Genomic DNA, 7,692 nt, shown 5'->3' with positions numbered 1-7,692 from the left:
TATAAAAAAATACACAATTTTGCAACAAATTTCCGATGACCATTTGCCATTAATCTCATTACCTGGAAATATATTACAGAAAACAACAAACAAAAACAGCAGTTTTTGACTGGGACACAAAAGTGAGAAGCGCCGTATATCTCGGCACTGATTTTCGTTTTGGTGAAATATTTCAGTTGCTATTTTATTTTCAGCTTTCCAGAGCAGGTGTCAGCAGTGCCATTAATGACTTACATTTTTCAACTCCTAAAGGAAGAGCGCGATATATATATATATATATATATATATATATATATATATATATATATATATATATATATATATATATATATATATATATATATATATATATATATATATATATGTGTGTGTGTGTGTGTGTGTACTCACCTAATTGTACTCACCTAATTGTGCTTGCGGGGGTTGAGCTTTGGCTCTTTGGTCCCGCCTCTCAACTGTCAATCAACTGGTGTACAGATTCCTGAGCCTACTGGGCTCTATCATACCTACATTTGAAACTGTGTATGGAGTCAGCCTCCACCACATCACTTCCTAGTGCATTCCATTTATTAACTACTCTGACACTGAAAAAATTCTTTCTAACGTCTCTGTGGCTCATCTGGGTACTAAGTTTCCACCTGTGTCCCCTTGTTCGTGTCCCACCCGTGCTGAAGAGTTTGTCTTTGTCCACCCTGTCAATTCCCCTGAGAATTTTGTAGGTGGTTATCATGTCTCCCCTTACTCTTCTGTTTTCCAGGGATGTGAGGTTCAGCTCCTTTAGCCTTTCCTCGTAGCTCAATCCTCTCAGTTCCGGGACGAGCCTGGTGGCATACCGCTGAATCTTCTCTAACTTTGTCTTGTGTTTAACTAGGTATGGACTCCAGGCTGGAGCTGCATACTCCAGGATTGGTCTTACATAAGTGGTATACAGGGTTCTGAAAGATTCCTTACACAAGTTTCTGAAGGCAGTTCTTATGTTGGCCAGTCTAGCATATGCCGCTGATGATATTCTTTTGATGTGGGCCTCTGGGGACAGGTTCGGTGTGATATCAACCCCCAGATCCTTCTCTCTATTTGATTCTTGCAGGATTTCCCCTCCCAGATGATACCTTGTGTTCAGCCTCCTGCTCCCTTCGCCTAATTTCATCACCTTACACTTTCCAGAGTTGAACTTCAGCAGCCATTTTCTAGACCATTCCTCCAGTTTATCCAGGTCATCCTGTAGTCTCTGTCTATCTTCATCCGTCTTGATTCTTCTCATAATTTTTGCATCATCAGCAAACATCGAGAGGAATGAGTCTATACCCTCTGGAAGATCGTTCACATATATTAGAAACAGGATGGGTCCAAGTACTGAGCCCTGTGGGACTCCGCTGGTGACATCTCGCCACTCTGATGTCTTCCCCCTCACCGTTACTCGCTGTTTCCTGTTGCTTAAGTACTCCCTTATCCACTGGAGCACCTTCCCTTTGTGTGTGTGTGTGTGTGTGTGTGTGTGTATCTCATTTTACTCCTCGTCTTTCTAGAGAATGTAAATTAAGCTTCATTAATCTCCCATCATATGAGAGATTTTTACTTCCTGATATTATCTTCGTCATGACGTCTCATCAGTGAACAAGTGTCCAGTCATCAACACGGGGCCCAGAACGCTAACTGTATCATCTTACTGGCGCCTGACATGGGCAAGGTAACGCTGAAGAATAACATTAGGTGTTTCATTGTTGGCGGTTCTAAGATATAAATATCAGGGGTCCTATTTGACTTATTTTGAAAGTTTTATATATTGATTGGTTGTCTTGAGATCCCTACTAATGACTGATGTGCGTGTGCTTGTGTAATATATAATACAATGACGTGAATGACCAAGACAAAAACACACATTATAGATATATTATTGAATATGACAGAAAGGATGAGATGAATGAGGTTACCACGTGTGTTAACTTCTCAAGTTCTTCACTTGAGAAGTTAACAAATTCCCTTGTTATTTTTGTTTTAGATTCAGCTACTCAGAACAAAAAGTTTCAAGTAGCACGAGCTATGGAGAGCCCGTCCGTGGAGGCTCTTTGGAGCCATTATCTGTATCAATAACTAATACTGTAGACCTGGGGATGGATGGGGTCTTCATAGTGGATTTCAGCCCTGGAGAACTGGCTGTACCAGTTATGGAGCTGGTGGGTTAGTGTAGACATCCAGGTCTTCCGTTTTTTCTTTGCCTGAGACTTTGCTGTGCTGTCGTTGGAGTTTGGTGAGGTGGCCTCTATGAGGTCTTGTACCGGGTAGATGTCGGTACAACACCTGTAGGTCAGTGCTGGGGCAGTACGTTGGGTGTCTCGTCCAGGTCTCCAAGATGGCAGAGTGTAGCAGAGTGTTGGCTGGCGGGTGATGGTTGGCCGAGTTTGTTTGGTGTGTAGTGCTTCGCCGATGTCTAGTCTTCTAGTGTCGTTGTATCTGTCGGTTATTTCAGTGCTGTTTGTCAGGACATCTCTGGTGACGATGTTACACATATAAGGAACTAGCAGTGAGTTGAGTCGCTTACAGCCAGTCTGTGTGTGGACGTGGGGTGTCTGGCTAATGCTAAGGTCAAAGTGGGTTTGTCTTGGCAATCCACCACCTTTCTGGCATATTCATTATTAACATGTAAATGTATGTATGCACGTATATACACATATGTGTGCTTCCAATTAAGTTCTTGGCACTATATTTTACACATAGCTTATCACTGAACTGTATTTCAAACTAGTTTTTTTAATAGTCCGATACACTTTAGTTTTTTTCAAGGCCGGAATACTGACTGGTCGCTGCTTTGTGCTGTGCTAAAGTTTTTTTCCTCTCCATCAGCTATTTGCATATCGTTACGTGTATATGTATATATATATTCATGAATCATTTTTCCAGAAAATAACAGTGAAAGGTTGGAATACCGTTGACGGACACACGTGCACACATTTCCCGGGGGAAATGTGTGATGTGACAAGAGATGCGTGATGGTTATGGTCGCCCCAACACAATCATCAGGATGGTACAGCTATTTATTCATCTGATAACGTTGGGTGTGAACAGTGTTGACAGTCCAGAGCATGTTTCGACCCTTGAAACCATCGAGTTGCTTCTTGATGAATCAATACGTCTTTGACGATACATAGACGCGTCTTCACTGGGTTTCTGAGGATGTACATCAATGAATTTCTTTTTAAAAAGAGTCGTGGAGTCCCCTTATGACGTGGGATGAGTGAAGGCTGTTTGACAGCGTGCTGGTGGAAGTGTCAAAACCCCAAAAGTCTCCGAAGGTCGTATCATTCATCATCACTCCTCATTACTACCTGCAGGTGGTATAGCAGTTAACGAAGCGGAAACGATCACGCGCTGGAAATAGGTAATGGATTTGAAGCCTATTTCAGGCAGGTGGTGTTAGCTGAGGAGACCACGGGGCGTAACACACCCTCCAATGGGTCGGGATTCTTCTGGCTAGATGAGTCTAGCTCCTTCCTCCTGGCTAGATGGGTCTGGCTCCTCCTTCCTGGCTAGATGGGTCTGGCTCCTCCTTCCTGGCTAGATGGGTCTGCCTCCTTCCTCCTGGCTAGATGGGTCTGGCTCCTCCTTCCTGGCTAGATGGGTCTGCCTCCTTCCTCCTGGCTAGATGGGTCAGGCTCCTTCCTCCTGACTAGATGGGTCTGGCTCCATCCTCCTCGATAGATGGGTCTGGCTCCTCCTTCCTGGCTAGATGGGTCAGGCTCCTTCCTCCTGACTAGATGGGTCTGGCTCCATCCTCCTCGATAGATGGGTCTGGCTCCTCCTTCCTGGCTAGATGGGTCTGGCTCCATCCTCCTCGATAGATGGGTCTGGCTCCTCCTTCCTGGCTAGATGGGTCAGGCTCCTTCCTCCTGACTAGATGGGTCTGGCTCCATCCTCCTCGATAGATGGGTCTGGCTCCATCCTCCTCGATAGATGGGTCTGGCTCCTCCTTCCTGGCTAGATGGGTCTGGAACCTTCCTCCTGGCCAGATGGGTCTGGAACCTTCCTCCTGGCCAGATGGGTCTGGGCCACAAACTGCGGAAGTTTACTGACCGTCTTTCACCACCGGCAGATAATTGACTGAAATTCCCTGCAACAAGCTGCTATAATTAGGACCAATGTATCTACGTAATATAATGTAGACTCTACGAAAGTTTCAGTGGTTACCGCCTGATAGAGTATACTATACACCTCAACGTAGAGCATCGGGCTCTGCAGGCGACGACTCTAATGTAGTTAACGGGGAACGTACCAATATTCAGGTAGGGATGAAATATTAATTCAATTCTCCAATTCTCTCCCTCTCTCCAAATCCTGCCCCGGTGTCCCGACCTACCCCCTACCCCCCCTCTCCCTGACAAGCAGAACATTGACTTCTTAATTTCCCCCCTCTTCCCCCTTCAACAAGAACACACTCACCCCCCCTTAACAAGAACACACTCACCCCCCCCTTCAACAAGAACACACTCACCCCCCCTCAACAAGAACACACTCACCCCCCCTTCAACAAGAACACACTCACCCCCCCTTCAACATGAACACACTCTCCCCCCCTTCAACAAGAACACACTCACTCCCCCCCCTTCAACAAGAACACACTCACCCCCCTTCAACAAGAACACACTCACCCCCCCCTCAACAAGAACACACTCACTCCCCCCCCCTTCAACATGAACACACTCCCCCCCCCTTCAACAAGAACACACTCACCCCTTCAACAAGAACACACTCACTCCCCCCCCTTCAACATGAACACACTCCCCCCCCCTTCAACAAGAACACACTCACTCCCCCCCTTCAACATGATCACACTCCCCCCCCTTCAACAAGAACACACTCACCCCTTCAACAAGAACACACTCACCCCTTCAACAAGAACACACTCACCCCCCCCTCAACAAGAACACACTCACCCCTTCAACAAGAACACACTCACCCCTTCAACAAGAACACACTCACCCCCCCCTTCAACAAGAACACACTCACCCCTTCAACAAGAACACACTCACCCCTTCAACAAGAGCACACTCACCCCCCCTTCAACAAGAACACACTCACCCCCCCCTTCAACATGAACACACTCCCCCCCCCTTCAACAAGAACACACTCACCCTCCCCCCCTTCAACATGAACACACTCCCCCCCCTTCAACATGAACACACTCCCCCCCTTCAACATGAACACACTCCCCCCCCTTCAACAAGAACACACTCACCCCCCCTCAACATGAACACACTCCCCCCCCCCTTCAACATGAACACACTCCCCCCCCTTCAACAAGAACACACTCACCCCCCCCCCTTCAACAAGAACACACTCACCCCCCCCTCAACATGAACACCCCCCCCCTTCAACATGAACACACTCCCCCCCTTCAACAAGAACACACTCACCCCCCCTCAACATGAACACCCCCCCCTTCAACATGAACACACTCCCCCCCCCTTCAACATGAACACACTCCCCCCCCCCTTCAACAAGAACACACTCACCCCCCCCCCTCAACATGAACACACTCCCCCCCCCCTTCAACATGAACACACTCCCCCCCCTTCAACAAGAACACACTCACCCCCCCCTTCAACAAGAACACACTCACCCCCCCCTTCAACAAGAACACACTCCCCCCTTCAACAAGAACACACTCCCCCCTTCAACAAGAACACACTCACCCCCCCCCTCAACATGAACACACTCCCCCCCCTTCAACATGAACACACTCCCCCCCTTCAACAAGAACACACTCACCCCCCCTCAACATGAACACACTCCCCCCCCCCTTCAACAAGAACACACTCCCCCCCCCCTTCAACAAGAACACACTCACACCCCCCCTCAACAAGAACACACTCACCCCCCCCTCAACAAGAACACACTCCCCCCCCCCCTTCAACAAGAACACACACCCCCCCCCTCAACATGAACACACTCCCCCTCCCTCAACATGAACACACTCCCCCCCCCTTCAACAAGAACACACTCCCCCCCCCCTCAACATGAACACACTCACCACCAACACGCACCATACTATAATAATCATCTGAACTAATCACTTCGTAATTATCTCCCAGCAGCGGATCTTAAGGGTCTAATTATGTTAGGTAAACTACGCAGCAGCAAATAATGCTTAGGAGAAGATGACTGACATAAATATATACACTTATACGCTCCACGAGTATAATAGTATACGCTAATACGCCGCAAAGGGTATGAATGCCTCCTGCGTTATACATCACCCACGGTTAATGAGTGTGTATAGCGTGTATAACCAAGAATAACTCAATCAGTGTGTATGTGCGCGCGCGCGCGTGCGTGGGTCCATATATATGTATGGGCTGTATCCCCCTCTTTCCCCCCCCCCCAGACAAAAAAAAACTGCTATCTATTTATAAACAATCAGACTTATAACAACCTAAACAAAGTCTATATAACGAAACAAATAATACCAAAATAAAGTTTGTTCTCCCCCCGGCAACGCTTTACGTAAAAAAAAAAAAAAAGAAACACGAACTTCAATATACCAGAAATAAATTCTCTGAACCAAATAACATTTTACCCCGGATTTGTGTTCATGTAGACAAGGAGCACAACTTGCCGCCCCAGACGGAAGAACCTCGTGTCTACGGACGGCAGAGCGCCTCAAGAATCTCAAAACGGCGAAATAAGGAACAAAAATAAAACTCGCTTTGGAAGCGTTGATGGCGGCATCAGGAGGATACGACCAGGAATTCTGGACGAAGGATAGGAGGGGGGGGGAGGGAAGGCAGTCCAGGGGGTACGCTCCTAAACGGATGGCGTTGGGGGGAGGGATAGGTAGTGGACGGGTACGCCTCGATGCCCTGCTGTTTGTTGCAGGCGAAGGCTCGGTCTGGGGACGACCTTACTTGGACGGAATGAGGCAGAGATTTTAAGTTTCTTTGTTGTTGTTGTTTTTGTAGTCGGTGATATGGTAGCAATGACAAGTTAAAACACACTAAAATGAATAGGGATTTCCTTGACTGAAACCATGCCAGAGCCTCGAGACAAAAGTAATCTGTTCTACTAGCCAAAATAAGACATGAAACTCAAGCTTCGAGCGTTCACAAGTAGCTAAACAGACGCACACATACGCGCATGTACAAGTATGCACATGCACGAACGCACCCTTACGCCCAGCCACACACACACTCGCATGAATACACTCGTCCTCACATGTCACCAAATTTTTAACACCCATGAAGAACTTTCTCAGCGTCCTCCAATCGGTTCGTGGCAGCGATCCAAGTCTCCGAGAGCTTCCGCCACCCCCCACACAACCACCCTCACCCTTGAGACCTACTCCTCGACCCCTGCAACATAACCCCTCCTCCCCCTCCACCCTCGTACCCTCTCACTAGCACCCAGTCTCTTCACAGCATCACCCACAACCTCTCCCCAGCATCCACAGTCATTCCAGCATCAATTATCTCCCGCCATCTGTGACAGTAATATGACTACGTTAAGCGCCCCTTCAACTCTGGTCTTTTATAAGAGCAACAAGCTCTGAATACATCATAAACATGAAAGGTTAGAAGTCAGTGCTATATGACAAGTCAGAGGTCAGTGCCATATGACAGGTCAGAGGTCAGTGCCATATGACAGGTCAGAGGTCAGTGCCATATGACAAGTCAGAGGTCAGTGCCATATGACAGGTCAGAG

The sequence above is a fragment of the Procambarus clarkii genome, chromosome 24, assembly GCF_040958095.1.
Source record: "Procambarus clarkii isolate CNS0578487 chromosome 24, FALCON_Pclarkii_2.0, whole genome shotgun sequence".
NCBI lineage: Eukaryota > Metazoa > Arthropoda > Malacostraca > Decapoda > Cambaridae > Procambarus > Procambarus clarkii.
The sequence above is the reverse complement of the archived record's forward strand: the minus strand, read 5'-3'. Positions refer to the sequence as shown.